Source organism: Schistocerca serialis, chromosome 1 (genome assembly GCF_023864345.2).
Source record: "Schistocerca serialis cubense isolate TAMUIC-IGC-003099 chromosome 1, iqSchSeri2.2, whole genome shotgun sequence".
In the NCBI taxonomy this organism is placed as follows: domain Eukaryota; kingdom Metazoa; phylum Arthropoda; class Insecta; order Orthoptera; family Acrididae; genus Schistocerca; species Schistocerca serialis.
Window position 1 is genome coordinate 352,479,087 of NC_064638.1, and position 24,725 is coordinate 352,503,811.

A 24,725-nucleotide genomic window follows, 5' to 3' on the forward strand; every position below is an offset into this window, starting at 1 on the left:
GGGTGGCAGGGACAAAGAATCCAGTGAAATTTTTTTAAGTGCTTTATCTGAAAACTACCTTGAGCAGTTAAACAGAGAACCGACTCGTGGCGATAACATATTAGACCTTCTGGTGACAAACAGACCCGAACTATTTGAAAAAGTTAACGCAGAACAGGGAATCAGCGATCATAAAGCGGTTACGGCATCGATGATTTCAGCCGTAAATAGGAATATTAAAAAGGGTAGGAAGATTTTTCTGTTTAGAAAAAGTGACAAAAAGCAGATTTCAGAGTACCTGTTGGCTCAACACAAAAGTTTTGTCTCAAGTACAGATAGTGTTGAGGATCAGTGGACAAAGTTCAAAACCGTCGTACATAATGCGTTAGATGAGTATGTGCCAAGCAAGATCGTAAGAGATGGAAAAGAGCCACCGTGGTACAACAACCGAGTTAGAAAACTGCCGCGGAAGCAAAGGGAACTTCACAGCAAACATAAACATAGCCAAAGCCTTGCAGACAAACAAAAATTACGCGAAGCGAAATGTAGTGTGAGGAGGGCTATGCGAGAGGCGTTCAATGAATTCGAAAGTAAAGTTCTATGTACTGTCTTGGCAGAAAATCCTAAGAAATTTTGGTCTTATGTCAAAGCGGTAGGTGGGTCAAAACAAAATGTCCAGACACTCTGTGACCAAAATGGTACTGAAACAGAGGATGACAGACTAAAGGCCGAAATACTAAATGTCTTTTTCCAAAGTTGTTTCACAGAGGAAGATTGCACTGTAGTTCCTTCTCTAGATTGTCGCACAGATGACAGAATGGTAGATATGGAAATAGACGACAGAGGGATAGAGAAACAAAATCGCTCAAAAGAGGAAAGGTCTCTGGACCTGATGGGATACCAGTTCAATTTTACACAGAGTACGCGAAGGAACTTGCCCCCCTTCTTGCTGCGGTGTACCGTAGGTCTCTAGAAGAGCGTAGCGTTCCAAAGGATTGGAAAAGGGCACAGGTCATCCCCGTTTTCAAGAAGGGACGTCGAGCAGATGTGCAGAACTATAGACCTATATCTCTAACGTCGATCAGTTGTAGAATTTTGGAACACGTATTGTGTTCGAGTATAATGACTTTTCTGGAGACAAGAAATCTACTCTGTAGGAATCAGCATGGGTTTCGAAAAAGACGGTCGTGTGAAACGCAGCTCGCGCTATTCGTCCACGAGACTCAGAGGGTCATAGACACGGGTTCGCAGGTAGGTGCCGTGTTTCTTGACTTCCGCAAGGCGTTCGATACAGTTCCCCACAGTCGTTTAATGAACAAAGTAAGAGCATATGGACTATCAGACCAATTGTGTGATTGCATTGAGGAGTTCCTAGATAACAGGACGCAGCATGTCATTCTCAATGGAGAGAAGTCTTCCGAAATAAGAGTGATTTCAGGTGTGCCGCAGGGGAGTGTCATAGGACCGTTGCTATTCACAATATACATAAATGACCTTGTGGATGACATCGGAAGTTCACTGAGGCGTTTTGCGGATTATGCTGTGGTGTATCGAGAGGTTGTAACAATGGAAAATTGTACTGAAATGCAGGAGGATCTGCAGCGAATTGACGCATGGTGCAGGGAATGGCAATTGAATCTCAATGTAGGCAAGTGTAATGTGCTGCGAATACACAGAAAGATAGATCCTTTATCATTTAGCTACAAAATAGCAGGTCAGCAACTGGAAGCAGTTAATACCATAAATTATCTGGGAGTACGCATTAGGAGTGATTTAAAATGGAATGATCATATAATGTTGATCGTCGGTAAAGCAGATGCCAGACTGAGATTCATTGGAAGAATCCTAAGGAAATGCAATCCGAAAACAAAGGAAGTAGGTTACAGTACGCTTGTTCGCCCACTCCTTGAATACTGCTCAGCAGTGTGGGATCCGTACCAGATAGGGTTGATAGAAGATATAGAGAAGATCCAACGGAGAGCAGCGCGCTTCGTTACAGGATCATTTAGTAATCGCGAAAGCGTTACGGAGATGATAGATAAACTCCAGTGAAAGACTCTGCAGGAGAGACGCTCAGTAGCTCGGTACGGGCTTTTGTCAAAGTTTCGAGAACATACCTTCACCGAAGAGTCAAGCAGTATATTGCTCCCTCCTACGTATATCTCGCGAAGAGACCATGAGGATAAAATCAGAGAGATTAGAGCCCACACAGAGGCATACCGACAATCTTTCTTTCCACGAACAATACGAGACTGGAATAGAAGGGAGAACCGATAGAGGTACTCAAGGTACCCTCCGCTACACACCGTCAGGTGGCTTGCGGAGTATGGATGTAGATGTAGATGTAGGATTGGAAGGTGGCTGGAGATCTCTGCGGGTTGCTCAGTTGCCTGACACAGGTTTTTCTTACATCGCATACGTAGGCAGGCCCTTCTTTCCGAAGCGGGCTGTCATACATTAGTAGAAAAGAAAGATATGGTTAGAACCTGTTGGCGATGAGGTCATTAGAGAAAGAGCACAAGATTTAATTCGAAGGAACCATTCTTTTCGAAGCAACAGTCCCGGCATTTTCCTTAAGCGGTTTAGGGAAAACATGGCACATCGAAAACTGAATGAGTGGAACGAGATTTGAACCGCCGTCCCTCCGAATGCGAGTCCAGTGACTCACTGCTGCCCCATCTCGTTCGGTGCCATTCTTTAATAATGGTACCAGAGTTAAATTCCTCTAGAGTGTAGTGACCTTCCTGTGTTGGCGGGGATGAAAGCAGAGAAAAGAGAGAGGATGACATCCGTTGCCAGCAGCTGGAACGAACCTATCGTTACCGTCGGCCGGACAGATGAGTTTCAGCTGTGTCGCCATGCGCACGAACTGTAAACTAAACTCCTGTAGGGCTTAGATATTAACTCAACTCATCGGCGCGTAACCTGGTGCTTTGAACAGCAAGCTACCACTTCGCCTCCCTTTCCGGTGAAACACTACTGGTGAAAATTCTTTCTGCCAGCAGGATGCAAACCGGTTACATCTGGGGAGATTGCCATTGAACAAGCGTCAATTAGCGACGACGGTGCATAAGAGAGCTCTGAAGGTGAAACTCTTATAAGTTACATAGTTAAGTGTTCCTCTGACAAAGGAAAACGTTACCAACAACTGTGATGCACCAACCGAAGAGTTTCAGAGCACGCTGTGATGAGCGCCACCTACCTGCTGGAGAATTTCAGCTGCTGGAGCGGCGTCCTCGAGAGTCCAGTCGTAAGTGCCGACGGCGTTTCCAGCTGGCAGCCTTATGTAACTTTCGCCTCTGACGTTAGCGCCTACCTATCGCTGTCTGCGACCGTCTCTCTCTTTCTGTCTTTCTTTCTTTCTCTCTCTTTCTCTCTGTGGCTGCAAACAGTGGGCGAGGTCGCAAGCGTGGACTCTGACGGCTCCGCGTGGCGCTGAAACGCCAACTGTGACTTGTCCTTGAAAGCTGCTTCCGCGGTGTGTCATACACATTACCCGTCTTTTTGAACTGTGACGGGGTAATATCACTCTGAGTTGGTAGACGATGGAATTACCTCTACTTGCGAAACCCCAACGAACTCGAGGAGTGAAACAACTGACTTAGGATAAGGGAGGTTAAAGTTTTTCGTTCCGTCGATGCTGAGGTCATTACAGACGAGGCGAAAGCTCAGACAAGTATGAGACAGAAAATTTCCCATCGAATTATCGAAAGAACAATTCCGGCTTTCACCATACATCTACATCTACTGGAAAATTGCTCAAGTCTCACCAATACCCAAAAGGGAAGTAGGAGTAATCCACTGAATTACAGTAGGGTTTTGGAACATATACTGTATTCTAACAGCCGGCCGGAGTGGCCGAGCGGTTCTAGACGCTACAGTCTGGAACCGCGCGACCGCTACGGTCGCAGGTTCGAATCCTGCCTCGGGCATGGATCTGTGTGATGTCTTTAGGTTAGTTAGGTTTAAGTAGTTCTAAGTTCTAGAGGACTGATGACCTCAGAAGTTAAGTCCCATAGTGCTCAGAGCCCTTTTTGTATTCGAACATTATGAAGTACCTCGAAGAAAACGATTTATTGACACATAGTCAGCACGGATTCAGAAAATATCGTTCTTGTGAAACACAACTAGCTCTTTATACTCATGAAGTAAGAAGTGCTATCGACAGGGGATGTCAAATTGATTCCATATTTTTGGATTCCCAGAAGGCTTTCGACACCATTCCTCACAAGCGTCTTCTAACCAAACTGCGTGCATACGGAGTATCGCCTCAGTTGTGCGACTGGATTCGTGATTTCTTGTCAGAAAAGTCACAGTTCTTAGTAATAGACGGAAAGTCATCGAGTAAAACAGAAGCAATATCCGGCGTTCCCCAAGTAAGTGTTATAGGCCCTCTATTGTTCCTGATCTATATTAACGACGTAGGGGACAATCTGAGTAATCGTCTTAGATTGTTTGCAGATGATGCTGTCATTTACCGTCTTGTAAAGTCATCAGATGATCAAAACGACTTGCAAAATGATTTAGATAAGATATCTGTATGGTGCGAAAAGTGGCATTTGACCCTGAATAAAGAAAAGTGTGAATATATTCACATGAGTACTAAAAGAAATCAGCTAAATTTCGATTACGCAATAAGTCACACAAATCTTAAGGCTGCAAATTCAGCTAAATACTTAGGGATTACAATTACAAATAACCTAAATTGGAACGATCACATAGATAATATTGTGAGTAGAGCAAAACCAAAGACTGCGATTCATTGGCAGAACACTTAGAAGGTGCAACAGGTCTACTAAAGGGACTGGTTACACCACGCTTGTCAGCCCTATTCTCGAATATTGCTATGCGGTGTGGGATCCGCATCAGGTGGGACTGATGGATGACATCGAAAAAGTACAAAGAAGGGCAGCTCGTTTTGTATTATCGCGAAATAGGATGATACGTGAATTGGAGTGGCAATCATTAAAACAAAGGCGTTTTTCGTTGCGACGGGATCTTCTCATGAAATTTTAATCACTAGTTTTCTCCTCCGATTGTGAAAACATTCTGTTGCCACCCACCTACATAGAGAGAAATGATGATCACGATAAAATTAGAGAAATCAGGGCTCGCACAGGAAAATTTAAGTGCTTGTTTTTCCCGCTTGCCGATCGAGAGAGGAACAGTAGGGAGACAGCTTGAAGGTGGTTCATTGGCTCTGAGCACTATGGGACTCAACTGCTGAGGTCATTAGTCCCCTAGAACTTAGAACTAGTTAAACCTAACTAACCTAAGGACATCACAAACATCCATGCCCGAGGCAGGATTCGAACCTGCGACCGTAGCGGTCTTGCGGTTCCAGACTGCCGCGCCTTTAACCGCACGGCCACTTCGGCCGGCGGTGGTTCATTGAACCCTCTGCCAGGCACTTTTGTGAATATCAGAGTAATGTTTTAGTAAAAACAAAAACCTAAAACAGGATGGTTTGTTGGGGATTTGAATAACATACAAGTCCTCTGTCCTGACCACTACTTTATCGATTCTTAAATTCCTTTGTCTTAAATTTATTTTATATGTACCACAGGTGAGGTCCTTCAACACAGTAATGCAGGGCAGCACAACAAGATCAGTGTGCAACAATGTTAAAAACGTCTGCAAACGCCAGCAACAAAAATTATCTTCACTGTTTATCGAATCCTTCACTTATTTAAATAGTTCCTCGAATATAATTACGACGCAGAACACATTTCTCATCCCCAAAAACCGCTCGAAAAGTGCAGAAACAGGAAGGAATTTCGTGAGTGATTTTCATTACCTTCGAATGATCCTGGTGATCAGAAAGAGTCCGGTACTCATAAAGTGAAAGTCTGATTTGCTTCTATGGTCTTAGGTACTGGTAGTTTTTAAGTATATAAATTATTTGTGAATACATACTACAGACTAGCAACCGAACTATTTTTAATGGTCACTACGGTGGTGGAATATGGCACAGAATTCGAGTATTTGCAAATAAATCTGACTCCACTGATTTATTCCTACTGCCATCATGAATGAATGAAAATGTGCTCTACCATATTCCACCACTGCGTGATTTGCTAAAAACACCTACAGTTGTTTGACTGTAATAAGTATTCAAAAATTATTCATTTTTCTATCAGTCAGAAAAATTATATACTAAAAACTTTAGTTGATAAATATTTATCAGATGGTGACATTATGAAATTTTCCCGTCCTTGTGAGTATTCCATAGGAATTCCGGGTCGCAACTGCATGTCATCCACATCTTACCACGATGTTTTGATAGACAACCATTCAACCACCTTTACGTGAGTTTTACAGTGAAGATTGCTGGAGCACGAAGATGACTTTATGTCGATAATTAAGGTTGTGGTGCATTGGTTTTCGCTGCATGAAAGCCCCCTTACCCGTCTAAGACGCTCAAGCGCAACTGTGATACTCCATGCAAACCTTCTGTCGAATTACGGACCCGCGAAGATAAAATTCCGTGGTAAAAATAATAAAAGAAACTGTCGCTGGACGCTTTATTAGACACAAAATTTTGTCTTTCTGAAGATCTTAAAAAAAATCACCTTGTCCCAAGTCTTATCAAGCTGAAAGTAACCATCACGATGAATAAGATCTTCCACCAAACGTATTTTTACAGATTCCTCAATAAATGAACCCTAGAAGGATCTCGTTGTGGCCGAAAGTTTCGTGGCAAAGTAATCCATGGAATGTCCTATGGAGATGTAATGCTGCCAATGGTTGGCTTACTGGTCTGCGGAAGGTGAGTGTGGCAGGCGTATTCCACTGACCTTTCGATAATTATGCTCGAGATATCACCAGCGTAGGCTTTGCCACATCGGCATAAAATTCTGTAGATTCCATCCTTCCGCAAAGTCATATCACCCTTTACCGAGCCGAAAAGAACACAGGGTTTTGCAGGTGGTCGGGAGGTTACTTTAACGTAATGTTTCTTTAAGGGTACGCCCTCATATTCGGAGAACATCTTGTACAACTCCTTCTTTATGTTGTGAATAGTGAAATTTACTCCTGATTAAAGCTATGATAATCTGATACAGAGAGTATCTGTTACTTTTAAACACAGATTCCAGGTCCTCTGCAAGGCTATCAGAGGCAATATGTGCGGGTGCAGCTGCGTTTGAAGGACGCCCGTAGCTTTTGAAGTGTGATGACTGGAAAACGCCTGTATGGGCTTGAGAAAGGAGAGGGCGAAAACTTGTGGCGAAATTAGCCTAAACCTCTCGAAGAGCACTAAGGGTTGCCAAACAGCTTAGTGTTCACGTGTGATAAACAGACCACCCTCAACAAGAGCCATGATGATGTATGAAAATTCTGGACTCTTCTGAAAGGCCAATATGTAGCCGCTCATATACCCAGCGTGGGCGTGACACTATCTGCTCGCCTGTGGAATTGACCAGCTTTCCAGCACAACCAAAGGTTTAAACTGTTTTACGTAAGAAGCATGTACTTTTATAGCTCTTCTTGTAGATAAATAGTATGTAGACACTACTGGCCATAAAAATTCCTACACCAAGAAGAAATTCAGATGATAAACGGGTATTCATTGGACAATATGCTAGAACTGACATGTGATTACATTTTCACGCAATTTGGGCGCACAGATGATTTGGGTGCAGAAATCAGAACCTGGGCATTGAGTCAAACAGAGCTTGGATGGCGTTTACAGGAGCTGCCCATGCAGCTTCAACACTATACCACAGTTCATCAAGAGTATGTGACGAGCCAGTTGCTCGGCCACCATTGACCAGACAATTTCAGATGGTGAGAGATCTGGAGAATGTGCTGGCCAGGGCAGCAGTCGAATATTTTTTGTATCCAGAAAGGCCCGTACAGGACCTGCAACATGCGGTCGTGCATTATCCTGCTGAAACGTAGGGTTTCGCAGGGATCGAATGAAGGATAGAGCCACGGGTCGTAACACATCTGAAATGTAACGTCCACTGTTCAAAGTGCCGTCAATGCGAACAAGAGGTGACCAAGACGTGTAACCAATGGCACCCCATACCATCACGCCGGGTGATACGCCAGTATGGCTATGACGAATACACACTTCCAATGTGCGTTCACCGCGATGTCGCTAAACACGGATGCGACCATCACGATGCTGTAAATAGAACCTGGATTCATCCGAAAAAATGACGTTTTGCCACTCGTGCACCCAGGTTCATCGTTGAGTACACCATCGCAGGCGCTCCTGTCAGTGATGCAGCGTCGAGGGTAACCGCAGCCATGGTCTCGGAGCTGATAGTCCATGCTGCTGCAAACGTCGTCGAACTGTTCGTGCCGATGGTTGTTGTATTGCAAATGTTCCCATCTGTTGACTCAGGGATCGAGACGTGGCTGCACGATCCGTTGCAGCCATGCGGATAAGATGCCTGTCATCTCAACTGCTAGTGATACGAGGCCGTTGGGATCCAGCACGGTGTTCCGTATTACCCTCCTGAACCCACCTATTCCATATTCTGCTAACAGTCATTGGATCTCGACCAACGCGAGCAGCAATGTCGCGATACGATAAACCGCAATCGTGATTGACTACAATCCGACCTTTATCAAAGTCGGAAACGTGATGGTACGCATTTCTCCTCCTTACACGAGGCATCACAACAACGTTTCACCAGGCAACGCCGGTCAACTGCTGTTTGTGTATGAGAAATCAGTTGGAAACTTTGCTCATGTCAGCACGTTGTAGGTGTCACCGCCGGCGCCAACCTTGTGTGAATGCTCTGGAAAGCTAATCACTTGCATATTAGAGCATCTTCTTCCTGTCGGTTAAATTTCGCGTGTGTAGCACGTCGTCTAGGTAGTGCAGCAATTTTAATGGCCAGTAGTGTAGATAAAACTGAAAGTAAGTACACTCAATAATAAACTTAGATGAATATTATATTCTATGACTTGTAATCGTCTTTTCGTTGTAAAAAAGGAGTGCTCGTCGTTTTACTAGGAGATGATTTTAGTCCACGGGTATTGATTAGCCAGTGATAACCATATTTCATTTTATTTCACATTTTTATCTAGGCACAGTAGTTCAAAATGGTCCAAATGGCTCTGAGCACTATGGGACTTAACTTCTGAGGTCATCAGTCCCCTACGACTTAGAATTACTTAAACCTAACTAACCTAAAGACATCACACACATCCATGCACGAGGCAGGATTCGAACCTGCGACCGTAGCGGTCACGCGGTTCCAAACTGAAGCGCCTAGAAACGCTCGGTCACTTCGGCCGGCGCACAGTAGTTCAGTACTCCACACGTGTTTTGACACACAAAAGAGCAATTTGCGGAAATATTTTTCCAAACAAAAGACGTTCTATATGCGCACAGCAGGTTCTTACGTATCACAAGCAGCCATCAGAATGTAGCCTGATCGCAGACTAATCGCAGACTAACTGTATAACTGAAACGGCGAGCATTCCAAATGTATATAAAACAGGAATACTTCCAGGTTGTTGCAGTAATTTCAGTGCCTAACTGGGTCTATAGGAACAGTCCTTGGAAGGCCCAACGGTACCGAAAGACCACCGTGTGATCTTCAGCCGTTAGGCACCACCGGATGTGGATTTGGATGGGCATGCTGCCAGCAAACCGCTCTACCGGTCGTTGTCAGTTTTGGTGACCGGAGCTGCTTCGTCTCAATCAGGGAGCTCCTCAATTGCGAGTACAATTGGTGGGTGAATGCACTCCGCCAGGCCGCGCGGGGTAGCCGAGCGGTCTCAGGCGTCTTGTCACGGTCCGCGTGGCTTCTCCCGTCGGAGGTTGGAGTCCTCCCTCGGATATGGCTGAGTGTGTCGACCTTTGCGTAACTTAGTTTAAGTTAGATTAAGTAGTGCATTTAGGGACCGATGATCTCACCAGTTTGGTCTCATAGGACCTTACCACAAGCTTCCAAAAAATTGCACTCCGCTTGCCAGCAGCGCTCGGAATACCCGGACGGTCATCCGTTCAAGTGCTAGCCAAGTGCGACAGCATCTGGCTTCGGTGATCTGACGGGAACCGTTGTTATCACTGCGGCAAGAGCGTAATTTCAGTGCAAAAATTGTAAATTTGTACAGCTCGTGGTCGTGCGGTAGCGTTCTCGCTTCCCTCGCCCGGGTTCCCGGGTTCGATTCCCGGCGGGGTCAGGGATTTTCTCTGCCTCGTGATGACTGGGTGTTGTGTGATGTCCCTAGGTTAGTTAGGTTAAAGTAGTTCTAGGGGACTGATGACCATAGATGTTAAGTTCCACAGTGCTCAGAGCCATTTGAACCATTTTTTTGTACAATTTACGCTTCTTAGAATGCTGATAAATTTCGGAAAAATTATACTATTTATAACTACAAAATTCGCAGAAATATAATAAAAACGAAAGACATTTACACTGCGCAACAAAATTAAAGAATCACTTTTTCGAAACCCCGTAATTGCCTCTAACTGCGACTCATAAGTTTCAAATTTGGTTCAAAGGTGCCTACAACGTTCCTCTGTAACGGTGCAAATGCATAACGCCCTGTGACCTCACTCTCGGGCTCGGCAACGCTTCAAACAGCGATGTGTTGACACAAGCAGAACAAAAACAAAAGCCACTCACAGCGCAAAGATGAGAAGGTCGATACAACCCCTCTTACATATATTTCAACCCTTGTTTTGATGCGTAAAGGATGTCAAAGCAACCCTTTTTCTTGGGACATTGATGCCCACACATTTCGCTGTCGAAAACGATAGTTCCCAGTGCGATGAGCAACAGGAAGGTGTTCTTGACATCCTTTGGCATTGCTGACACCTCGGACGTTTCAGTCTTGGTCTAAGGACATTCTGGTGCTGCATCCCCATTGAACTTCATTGCACCCCTTTGGAGTGCAGTGTGACCTAAATTTTTGTTTTTGTGTAATTTTGGAACGACGAAGGGCTGTTCAGAGTCATTCGAGGAAATTTGAATGTGGACTGAAGTGGTTAAGAGTACTTATGCTTCTCCAATCATCCTGTTTTCCGCCCTCCTGTCGTATGATCCCACAGGAATGCAACATAAAGATGTTCGTAAATAAAAGTGCAAAGGGCCCCTCTAAGACACCCCCCCCCCCCCCCCCCCCCAATTAGACAACACCTTTGGTGCCACCAGCGCAACTTTGTTGAGTGTCTGATAAATGTACCTGTCAGAAATTTCGACTCCAAGTCAGCCTGAGCCTACTCTAGCACCTGAAGTTTAGACGACCCCTTCGACACTCTTGAGAGTGGTTTGTCTACCTTCACGCGCTAGAACAGCTGGCAGGCTGAACTGGTGTCGAAGTTGCTGGCAGGTGCATTTGTAAAGAACTCAACAAAATTACATGGATGGCACAGAGTGTGGTGCCGAATGAGGAGGGGGGAGGGGGGGGGCGGAGTCGCGGGTCTTAGAGGCACCCATTCAACACTGGGTGTCACGGTCTGACCTCCATCGCAAAGACGTCAAAGGAAGGTGGGTAAAAGGGGCTGTGACGGCCTTCTTATCATGTGACACGTCCACGGTGTGCATAATTTTGGTGATATTTGGTGCCAATGTGACGTCATTAACCCATCTAACAGCTCACGTGAACTTCTGACCTCTGGTCTTTTTCTCGCGCGTTTGAAGCGCCGCTGAGCCCGCTAATGAAGTTACAGAACGCCACGCTTTTGCATCGTTACAGAGAAAGGTTCTAAGCACATTTGAACCAAATTTCAGACTTACAAGTCGCCACGGGGGGTTTCTAAAAGTGATCCTTTAATTTCGTTGCGTATTATAGTTACTAAAATAAATTTAAATATGGCAAGTTTACAGGTTTGCTTACATATTGTAATATCAATGTTTTACGGAAAACAAATTGTTTATAAAGAAGTTAACTGTGGTTTTGAACTATAATGATTATTTTTATTGATAATGTTTTGTTTATAATTACGTAAATAAATTTTGGAAAATAATCAAGTCCGCGTAGCATTAGTTATAAATGATATGACAAAAATAGGAACAAATTACATTTTTCATACTCACAAAATCTTTCCGCAAAGTGAAATCTATGGAATGTCCATGTTTTGTATTATACTTCATTTACACAATAATTTGCAAAAATGCCTAATAATACCGTAATCTTCGGTTGAAGTAGAGACCCCATACTCTTGGTTTGTTACACGTGTCAATGGAAGTCGGAACAACGGCTATTACGCTGCCAGCGCGTGTGGTGCTACAGACACCGCGCTATGTCCACACGTGACTCGCTGTGAACGGCAGTTTTCTGACTCAGGGTACGTAGCCTTATTATACGATCCTGCACAGCTGAGCGAGCAGTTCGTCTGTCCTGTCTGCCGCTAGTCGCGTAGGGCCCTCGAGATTTTGCATGGCGTTGAGTAACGCCCTCCTGAATTAATGTTTCCATATTCGCGTGGATGTCGTGGTGTCCCGACCAAAGCGAGCAGCATTATCGGGCAACAATAAGCCGCCATCTCGAAGGACCCGCGATGCTGTCGCTACACATTGGGTCAGAATCCCAAAAATGTGGCTACAAATTAAAATAAAAGTTCAGAGGTAAGACGTTTCCTTTAATAGCTTGGCTACAATAATGTTGGGAGGCTGTTCCAGAACTATGTACTTAATTGCGAACATTTATTACATTATTTAATCATTAACTGACAGCTGGTTTTTGTCAATTAACTTCTTACTGAAATGCAAGCAGAAAATAAAACGCAAGCGAAAAAAGAGAGATGAGCTTTAGATTCCCTGACATTCAACCTTCTTTTTCATGAACCATTTTTAGTTGACATTTGCTAAATACCGTTATTTACAATGACAAACAGAACTGAAAACGGTATTAAAATACGAATAGAACGCATTTGCTCACATAATCATACAGTCATTATTGCGCCGCGCGGTGTAGCCGTGCGGTCTTAGGCGCCTTGCCAGGATTCGCGCGGCTCCCGCCCCCCCCCCCCTCTTGTCGGAGGTCCGAGACTTCCTTTGGGCATAGGTGTGTATGTGTTTTTCTTAACGTACGTTAGTTTAAGTTAGATTAAGTAGTGAAGTAGTGTGTAAGCCTAGGGGCCCATGACCTCAGCAGTTTGGTCCCATAGAACTTACCACAAATTTCCACTTAACATTCATTATTTAGATAACATTGCTAATAACCTATTACAAAATAAAAATACAATTACTAAATATAGAAATAAATTTTAAATATATTAAAAATATAAAAGTTCTCTTTATCAAATAGTTATTTTATTTCATATCCATAAGGTTTTCCTTGAGAAATTTAACTTTATTAAATTATATTTTACTGTCTTTGCGGAAACCATCTGCAAGGAAAGTGAAAACTTTGTCGTCGGGAGCTGTTTCCCTCTTGATACCTGATGCTAAGCATTACGAGGAATCGTATGCTGAGGGTGACGAAGGGGTACAGATGCTGGTGCCGAAGAAGACGAAGAAGAAAATAAAGATGAAGAACAAAAAGCACAAGAGGAAGAACATTAAAACGACTTACAAAACGTTAAATTTTTGTTACTAATATATATTTTCTGTAATACAGACAGTAATAAAGGCAGTTTTGTAATAATGTTCAGTCACAATTATAAATGACCACTGGAAACATTTTTTGTCAAGATTCTTACCACAATAATTGATCCGCCATTTTGAATTATTCAGTTTTGATATAATGTCGTCATCAGAATGGTTAAAAACCCCACTGAAGGGTTAGAAACGCCATTGTACCCATTTCTGTGGTCATACTCAACAGCATCCGAACCTATGGGCAAGGTTGCTCCCCCCCCCCCCCCCCCCTCCTCCCCCATTTGTAGTTCCGAGGGAAAGGAAAAAATATAGTGTACTCAGGTGTTTTTCTTTCAAGGAAACGACTAAAAAGTCAATATTACAAAGGTTATTAACATGGTCTGTACTGAAAATTTTTATGTCTACTTACAAGTCGCCATTCGTCTTCCAAAATATTAAAAATACACCATATCCCCGGGTATAGCCAACCACACTCCGCCCCTTCTTTACAATCTCTCTTGGCCACAATGGAGAAGATTTTGCAATTTTGGCCAGGTTTCCAGGATTCTGGCTGTGCGTTGTAGTATTCCAGTATTTGCTGGTAGACGTGTCTCGTCATTACATGGGGCATAACTCAATCTTCTCACAAACCAACAACACTAGAAAGCTGTTACTGAATTAGAAACCTACCGTGTAATCTCTCCCTTTACACGGAATGCAGATGCCGTTACTGCTAGCTGTTTTTTGCGCCTGAGTTAAAATGCTGATCACTTGCTTGTGAAAACACGCAGTACACTTCACGCCAGTTTCCCGTCGTTACACGCCGCCTTCATCGTCTTCCAGTTTTAGTGGCCAGCAATGTAGTAGGAGGTTGACTCCCCGCATGATCTGACCACTCCATCGCCCACTAAGCATTTATGAGCTGCATTGAACGACTCGTCATTCGCCACCTATATAGCCATTCAGGAATATACGTGAGCGCCCGACTAGAATATTAAAAGGTGGCTGATATTTCAGCTCAGATTTTCTTGCTGTACGACCAAATATCTAAATACGGAAAAGTTAAGATTACAGTGCTAATTTTTTCGTAAATTTTACATATTTCATTTAAATAAACTAAGTAAAAAAGAATATGAAGAGAAGAAAATGTTACGCAAAGGGTAGTTCTACCGTGAGACTAGTCACTGGAAGAACGCTTTTTAAGCGAAATTTTGGCAGATATCTTCAGTGAGTCGGATAAATGAAATTATTTGTACGTAATGTTGCACGGATTTTACATACCTATTAGCGGGTCTATTCTTGTATCACTGAGGAGAAATGCTACAGTTATACACTGACTTTTCTTGTCATCCAGTCATAGACTCTAGGTCAATTCGTCATGAGAGATATATTTTCTATCGATATAAGCACTTCGAAAGATCGAAGAGCGCCTTACGTGCACAGTTTAAGTGCGACTTCGTACCAGTTCGCTTTCTTATACTTGTAACTGAGCCACACATCCACTTCATTAGCACTTGCGCCTTCTGCAAGTCATAAACCTTTATTGAGAAATTACTTCGCACAGTTTGGTTACGTAATGACAGCTAGGTAAAAACCCTTCGAGCAGTCGTCGTCAGCTGTTGGGATTTTTCCTGACTACTAATCAATAAACAACACTCATCTACTTTTTTCGTCGGTTACGCCATGTGTATAATGTAGAATGTGCAACTGTGACTTCACATGTATAAAAACAAATAGGTCAGATCAAATCTGATACAGACTTTTAATAGACTCTGTAGTCGGGCCTAACCTTGACTTCGCCGACCAATTATGCTGATACGGTGTTAAATAAAGACTAAGGAAAATTCTGAAATGCTCTTTTCTGCGTATCAAGTGGTCCATTAGGGCTCATGCGTGAGTAATATTGGCAAACAAGACATTGGTTCTACTCAAACCAGTAGACTGCGCAATATCGTTATTATCTCACTACCTCAACTTCCATTGCACTTCAGCAGAGTAGAAGCGAACTGATAATTGAATAGAAGTTCGGAAAATACATTCCGTGTTCCCGTAACTATTCTCAGCAATCTCGAGGTTTGTCCTTTTTTGGACTCGTCGGTGTTTTGACTGGTTTGATGTGGTCTGCCACGACTTCCACTCCTGTGCCAATCTCTTCATCTCGGAATAGCATTTCCACCCAACATCTTCGATTATTGGTTGAATATATTCCAACACCTGTCTTTCCCTACAATTTCTGCCCACTGCAGCTTCCTCTAGTACCGCAGAAGTTTGTCCTAGTAGCGATAAACTTGAACAATGAATGGCATAAATTCATAAAAAAAAGATTGGAACTAGGTCAGAAAATCTGTTATAATAAGAATAAATAATGAAGACCGAACAAGTAACCAATGAAGTTACACAAGCAGTTTTTGAGCTGTTACTGGCAAACTACACGGGTTTTTAGAAATTTATGGCACATCTTTTCCAGCGCCTGTGAAAAATAATTTCTTAGGAGTACTGGCAGGAAGCAGCACTTCGCAGAGGAGTACTGCCAGCGGCAGCAGGAAGTAGCCAATGGAAATATCTGCATTCTGCTCCGGAGACCGGAGCTGATGTTGCAAGAGAGTTGCGTATGTTGTAACGTTGTTGCTTTTATTTGTTCTGATTACGGTGCTGATAGCCAATAAAAGCGGGTTAAAAGCTGTGAGCTGTCTGGGGAAGTTAACCTTGCATTACTGCGCAACTGTTTCACCAGGTATCCAGTCTAGCTTATCAAATTCCCAACCAGACTAACATTAATTATAATCTTTTAATAGTCATACGACAACCGGTGATATGTATATAAAAAGAGAATTTAAATAAAAAGAAATAAATCAGTTTATATTTGGAAATTTATTTTAACATTGATCATTGAAATTTCAGCATATTAAACTCGATTCATAACTGAGCTGGTGCCTTATTTAGGATTGTGAAAATGTGAGATTGTAATCTTACAGAACACATGAAACATGGAGCCAAGATTGGGAGACTGCATACAACACTGCATTCATAAAAAAAAAAAAACACACGAAGAACGTTGAAACATATGTAAGAGGAAATTAACCACAACCAACCGATTCAAATTTCACCCAAAGAAGTTACGTTCGTAGCACAATCCTGTCCGTCATGTAATTACCACACACTGGTATAGTAAATTCATACCAACTCCCTGTGAAATCTTCCCGAAAAGAGTAGCTGAGGGCTACTTTGATGATTATACCACATGCTTCACGTGGTCAACTTGATAATTAAAATAAATTAGATCGAAAAGCAATTTACAAAAGAAAAACCTCGAACTGGTTACTATCGTCTTACTATTGACCTGATGGATCAAACAATTATATAAGTACGTGGTACTGGTCTCACAAAGTACACCCCACATGGGTTGAACATAAAGAAAAGTTGCTATATTGAAAAATACTGTCAAGACGAGACGTTATAATCTCACGCACATTCGCATTGATGATCGATGATGCTAGTTAGAGTTACTGATCAACACGTGGTTCCACTTTACTCACAAAGTAGTGACAAAGCAACTACCGGTATATATTCTGAACTTCACACTCGAATTACACTGCGTTGCAAATACAAACAGAAGTGGCCAGAGGGGCAGCTTCCTATACCAACATGACAAGGGACGGACAGGACCATACTAAGGATAGAAACCTCCTTGCTTTTAGAAAGCGTAGCTACCTGTTCCGACGTTGGTCCTACTGTTCTCTAGCAGACAGCCTTGTCTGCTACCATCCAGCATGTAACTAGAAATACATTTGCTCATTCATCCTCTCACACAGAAGGGAAGGGGGATGACAGTATCTTATCATATACAGTATATAAAAGAAAGCGCTCAGAAACACCACAGTAAATTTAGAAGAGGAATTTATGCCGTAAATGACAACATATTTAAGAAATTAACATGAAAGGAATCCAACAGAGACCTTTCATAACCCCAACGCTCCGGGAAAATACTGTGCAGGGAATTTTCTGGCCATGCTAGGACATTCCCAAGCAGGCTTCTCACACCCTACTTAAACCAAAAATGTAAAGAAAAGGCAAAAGGTCACGAGCTACTTGCTAAAACACAATAATTTCAACAAATCTTTAAAATCTACCTATTTCAAACAGGAAAAGAACACAGTCTGTGACACCTATTTAAAAGATCGTGTAGACCTAATTCGGTCAGCAAGTAAAAACAATGGTTCGTGTGTCATTAATATGAAAACAATTTCTGGTTGTTACCCTTATGGAGTTCACCAGTATTTGCTCATTGCAAGAGCCAACTGATCACAGGAAGATTTATGACTGTTCATTAACAAGTAAAATTTATGAAAATAGCAAAGATGCCACAGCAATTAAAAAGAACATGAAAATAACATCAGTATTATAAAGCAGAACATTACAATGCACAATCTGCAAACCAAAAAAAAAGAGAAAAAACATGTTTTACAAAGTGGTTATCGCAAAAAATTCTATATCTTATAAAACTAATAATTTATAGAATTAAAATAACTTTGTGGCACTAATTTAATCACTCTACTATCTTTCAGTTAGTTAGCAAACAATGATCACTGTGTCATTATACTGAAACTAGAATTAATTATGTGATTGTTACCCTTAAGGGGTTCCTCACTATAAATATGCTCCATGCAAAGGCTAATCGATCACAGTCCAATGAGCATGAATAGCTATCTGACTGATAAACGAAGCAATGCCACAGGAATGAATTTACGAAACAAAATATCACAAATCTAATACAACACACACAAACAAACATTGAGAAATAAAACAGCTCTGAAAGTACAATAGCCAACGACTAAAAAAAAAAAATACACCAATAAATAAAACGCCTGCAAAATACAAGAGTCAAAGTCTAAAGAAAACAATAAATAGAACACCTGCAAAATACAAGAGTCAGTCTAATAAACACCAATAAATCGAACTCCTGCAAAATACACGAGTCAGAGTTTCTCTGACAGAAACACATGTATATGCATTGGACTAAGAAGCGTATAATCACTGTTCACTGACACACTCAGTAGTTCCACTGTTCCGAGGCACAATATAAGGGGAGGGGGGGGGGGGTTCGTCGCCGCAGCTGTCAGTAGGGATTTTTGTCCATCTGTTGCATGCAATCCCGCCGTCTCTGCCCTCTCATGAAGTTTCACTTGGTGGCCCGTGTCATGTACATCTCGATTTGGTTCCATGTTTGTGATGTCAAATTCGTGCGGTATCCTCGTTTGACACGCCAGGTTGATATTCCTGGGCAAGGATGACACTTAATGGCTCTTCTTTGTGCCACCCTTAGCTATCAGCGAACATCGAACTATGATTTACTGTCGCTTGACAGTGGGTATCTGCCAGGAAATGTTGATAGGCGTCGTTGAAGTCTGTCGGTTTCTCTGGACAGTATGTGTCAAAGGGCTCCACGCCCCTTGTGTTGTTACATTATTGAGTTATCCTCAATTGGCTCGCCGGTTTGATATTCCTGGGCAAGGATGACACTTAGTGGCTCTTCTTTGCGCCATCCGTAGCAACCAGAGAACACCGAACTACGATTTATTGTCGCTTGACAGTAGGCATCCGTCAGGAAATGTCGATAGGCGTCGTTGATGTCTGCAAGTTTCTCTGTACAGTACCTGTCAAAAGGCTCCACGCCCCTTTATCCCCTGTCTTCTGTCATTTCACCGCGGCTGTCTCATCACGGTCGCGTGCGTGTGGTGCGTTGCCAGCAGATGGATTTCCATGCGGTGGACTGCTCGGCCATCTCAGGTCATCGCCTCCACGAAGGGTCGCACTGGTGCGGCCGGCCATTAGCTCCGGGCGCAAGGGAAAGTGTTTGTCCCGTACCCTTCTTTTGTTGTGACCGCGCTCCCGAAGTGGCCTGGTTGACAGTGTGTCCTGCTGGGAAACCCGCCAGTTTACAAACTAGCCCTCCTCCTCGCTGCTCCCGCTGTCACGTAAGAGTTTAGCCGGTTCGCTTTCACGTTCTCAACTGCATTCACAGAAATTGTTCATCATAGTTATGTGATTACAAAATGTCATACGTAATACCACTTAGTATTGTCTTTCACAATTTTTAAGAACAAAAGTGAGACTTAATTTTTTTTAATAAAAAAAGTTAGATGAATCGACAATATAAAAATAAAAGTTAAATGACTTGACAATATAAAAAATTAAAAGTGAAATGACTTGACACTATAAACATAAAAATTAAATGAACTGACAATATAATATCTAAATCCACATCACTAATGAGGTTCACTTCCGTTTTAACAAATCAAATGCTACTTATTAATTCACTAAAATGAATAGGATTATGCCTTGTGCAAGTATAGGTCAGGGCAGCATAGGGTTCACATGTTATTTACACACACACACACACACACACATATGCACACCTGTTGTCTATACTACAAACTAACTACCCATAAACATGTATTACTGAAAATTCTACTTCTATCCACTACTAGTTAATCCAACAAGCTACTTCAATGCTACTTCAACAAAGTGTTTACACCACTACAACATTGTTCTAATTCGTCCTCTTCCTGACGCTTGCCGCATATGTCTTGTCACATGATAAATATGGAGAAACTTTCCTTAAACACACACAGTAAAAAGAACAATGGTTATTTACACGCCAAAACTTTTATACCAGTTGACACACCTGATAAGAGACTCGCAATTATACATTTATCATACTCAAATATTCACATATAAAACAGTAAGAAAATTTCATCTAAAATCACGTTATCACAAGAATTAATCACATAGATGACTCTGAGCGGGGTAAAAATATTTTCCTTATGCAGGTTATACTACATTTGCTTACCCATTTCGTTCCTTCTTTAAGTTACCTTTCGCTTCCAAATCAGTTATTTCGCCTGTGGTGGTTATTCTGGATTCATTTCTCATGAATGGCAAAATTGTGGTCTCCTCTATTCTGTAAAACAGTTTCACCTTAACATATTGAACTTACAACAGACACAAAAGATCCGAATCCTCCTGTAGTTTAAATGACAAATGTTTTGCTTCATCCTTATTACCTTAAATCAAGCTTTCCTTCGGTCCCATAATCAAAATTATTTAATCTTCCTCTACCTTCAAGAGGGAAATTTCCTCAGTACAAATCATATAGGCTGCAGTGCATCCCACACCAGCGAAAACAGTAAGCTGTAATGCTCACAGCATCAGCAAAACACATAAACGTCGCTTTTCTAGGACAAGTATTAACGCAGAATAATTTTTCAGGCTCTGGCTCAACATCAATCAATACTACAGAAAGGATCCATATTTCCATTTGCTGGAAAACTGCTCGTCATTTGACTGCCATAATACTATTTCAGGGCCACGTAAATTACACCAACCACAACTCTTCTTTCACCTTGAAGGGAATCAATCTACTTACGAAATCCACAGACAGCACTTTACGTATTCAGCTATAAAGAACAAAAAAGACATATATCATCATTATTAACATATTAGCGTATATTGGGAAGCCATTGGTTAAACAATCGTATTATCGCATCCTGTTTTCAAGATTCTAAACTTACTCATTCCTTTCTCAGAGTTCTCCTGTCTTAAAATATTCATACAGCACGCATACTATAGTAAGAGATCCTCATTTATACTGACAGATATAGAATAGTAATAGATAGATAGTAGCACTGAAAGCAGAAAATCGGAAACAAGGCTACTAACAGCTGGGGACCTGGGTTTGCCAGCCCCATAATACCACAGATCGGATATTCCCCTGAGTTTTGCATTAATTCAACACAGATCTTGCTTCTCTCAGGAGCGACTCTTTTCAATTTACACAAAAAAAACTATAAGCAGCATTTCACTTGTTCACAAAAAAACCTTATCTTCACATTTTAACCAACCTAAATCCTAATTGCACAAGGAAAAAAAATTTAAAAACATCACTTCAATCAATCACATAGAAACATCTTTATCATTATTTTTACCAACATATTATTCAAAATGCATATGTCCAAATTTAAACTAATCAATTCTTTCTCTTCACCGTCCTCTCTACTCCTCACTGTCCTTTCTACCCATCTGCCATGTCGCTCAATTGTTCCGATTGGGCGCCTTCTGCGCTGATCATTTGTCATTGCCGGTTTTGTCCATTTCCATTTGCTGGATTATGTCTAGGGTTGGCCGGCCGAATTTCAACATGATGTGGTGCTCCGCCTACAATCCTATTCCTACCGTGTTCACCGTAGTATCGATTCTGGTTGTGGTACCTGTAGCATTCACGATCCTGTCCACGTCCTCGATCATTTCCGTTGTTCCACCTGTGTTCGCGACTGTTACCCCGGTTTCTATACGGCCGGTCCCGATTATTGTTCCGTTCGCGTCGCGACGACCAGTCACGCCGTTGATTAGTACTACGGCAACGACTGCGATCGCGCTGCTGTGCCCCGTAATAACTTTGTGCCTGATTAGGCGGGCATTCTGCTGTATTATATTCCAACTCTTGGAGAAGTGTCTTAAACGTTTCCACGTCCTCTTTGCATCGTCCCGCAAGAATGACGTGGCGCAAGTGCATCGGCAATTTGGTGATGCATATCCTAATTAGTTCCACAGGCCCGTATGGGTCGTATAGAAATTGATTTGCCTGCAGCATGTGGTCGAATAGGTGTGCTGGGCTGCCGAAACCAGACTGGTTCAAATTTGGCAGCAAAATTATGCCATGCTTGACCCTATCTTGTGCCGCTTCCGACCAATAGGCGGACAGAAAGGCTTGTCGAAACTCCCGAGTGGAGTTGCAGTGACGCGCTGCCGACCTCATGCGAATCGCCGGTTCGCCTTCCAAATAGCCACACATATATTCTGTCTTATGTGAACTTGCCCAGTCGGGGGGGAAGACAGAACTCAAATTGCTCAAGCCATGCTCGTGGATGTATTCCTTTTTGCGAATTTCGAAATATCTCAGACTTTCTCACCGTAAGGAAATGTTTGAAATCAAATCCCCGCATTTCCTCCCGGCGAGGCCCTTGAATGTTTCTATTTTTCTCATGTCTGCCCCTCAAAATACATTCTTCCCTGTCATCAAAATCTCCTTCGTGGCCAGAGTCCCTCTCTGCACTGTGCGTACGGCTATTTTTAGTGCTATTGGCGAGTTTGGAATCACACCCCATGCGGCTTTTCAGATGCGCCACGCGTTCTTGTAATTCGCCTGTTACAGCTTTGTGCCGCCTGTTCACTTCGAACTGTCCCTTCTGAAATCTAAGAAGTGAATGCACTTCTTCAGTCTCTACGACCGCTACCGGTGTAGTATTGTTATCGCTCTCCGTCACCTTCATCGTGCCTATGATGTCCGCTAATGCCGCAATCTTATCATGTATTTGTCTGTTGTCCTCCGCCCCAGTCTTCTTCAATTGTTCTACTTGCTGTTCGAGTGCGTGAATCGCTTGACTGTTGTCTGCTACTGTGTTACTAACGGACGCAGGACGATGCATTTCCACCTCCTGGACCCTCAAGAGTACCTGCTGGTGTTCCCTTTGGCATTCTTCTCTCAGCGCTTGGAAATTCCTAAGTAGCTGTTCTTCGCTCTCTTTCGATTCCGCATCGCCACTCTGCTTGCCCTGTTCTAAGGGTTGCAGATGGTTATCGATTTGTTCAAATGTACGGCCTAATTCTTTCATAATATCAGTTTTTATTTCACTTGCCAGATTGTTTATTCTCTGTGAGATATCATCGGACACTCTCTGCATCGACTTGTCGACTTTATTTGTCTGCTGGATTAGTTTTTCGTCTATTTGTTCGCCTAGCTCGTGGATCGATTTTTCAGATGATTCTTTTTGTTCTCGGAACGATTTTCCTCATTTCTGCGTCATTTGTTCGCCTAGTTCCCGGATCGATTTTTCAGATTTTTGCGTCATTTGTTCGCCTAGCTCACGGATCGATTTTTCAGATTTCTCTGTCATTTGTTCGCCTAGCTCTCGAATCGATTTTTCAGATGATTCTTTTTGTTCTCGGAACGATTTTTCTGATTTCTCTGCGTATTCTTTATTTTGTTGCAATAAGGCTTTCATGAGTTCTGCCAAATCAATTTGGTTAGTAGGGGGCAAATTAATTTCTGGCTCTGCTGTGAGCCCGTTCGTCCTGTTTTGCATTTCCTCTGAAGTATTCCCCATTGCATTTTCGGAACCGTCCGACGCGTTAATATTCGAAATACAATTATTCCCTTGGTCCATGTTGCTTAAGTTGTTGGACCGCCTACTTTTAGCTTGGTTACGTGTCTGCATTAGTTCAATTTATACCTGGTACGCAACACACTAATCACAATAAATGTATCCCCCAAAAATTACGACAGTTTCACGAAAGATACCCAACCTAGTACACACTTTTTCACATGCAAAACAAATTTTTAACTTTGATCGAAGCAGTGCATTTTACAAGCGAGAAAAAGAAACACACACACATATAAAGCACACAATATAGGAAACAAAACAACAAGACAAACAACACAACGCCGCTCAACAACGCCGTGAATCATTTGAAAGTCTGCTCAGAAACAACGCAGAAGTTGTTTGAGCGCTGCAGGGAAAGAATTAAGATTATACAACGCTCGCAATCTAACGTTTCAGAGATTCCAGAGTCTAGCGGAATCACAGAACAGAGTCGTCATGTGTAACGTTGTTGCATTAATTTGTTATGAAAGCGGTACTGATAGCCAATAAAAGCGGGTTAAATGCTGTGAGCTGTCTGGGGAAGTTAACCTTGCACTACTGCGCAACTGTTTCACCATGTATCCAGTCTAGCTTACCAAATTCCCAACCAGACTAACATTAATTATAATCTTTTAATAGTCATACGACAACCGGTGATATGTATATAAAAAAGAGAATTTAAATAAAAAGAAATAAATCAGTTTATATTTGGAAATTTATTTTAACATTGATCATTGAAATTTCAGCATATTAAACTCGATTCATAACTAAGCTGGTGCCTTATTTAGGATTGTGAAAATGTGAGATTGTAATCTTATGGAACACGTCAAATATGGAGCCAAGGTTGGGAGACTGCATACAACACTGCATTCATAAAAAACACACGAAGAACGTTGAAACATATGCAAGAGGAAATTAACCACAACCAACCAATTCAATTGTCACCCAAAGAAGTTACGATCATAGCACAATTCTTTCCGTCATGTAATTACCACACACTGGTATACTAAATTCATACTAACTCTCTGCGAAATCTTCTCGAAAAGAGTAGCTG

General features: G+C 42.2%; 1 protein-coding gene across 1 annotated transcript in view; it reads right to left on the bottom strand.

Annotated features, from left to right (window-relative positions):
- The window catches only part of LOC126457446 (apolipoprotein D-like), a 173,605-nt gene extending 170,290 nt beyond the window's left edge, over positions 1 to 3,315 (bottom strand). Inside the window, exon 1 of the mRNA XM_050093740.1 lies at positions 3,182 to 3,315. The gene's annotated coding sequence lies outside the window, so the exon portion shown is untranslated. The remainder of the gene's footprint in view (positions 1 to 3,181) is intronic.
- Positions 3,316 to 24,725: the final 21,410 nt, after the last annotated feature.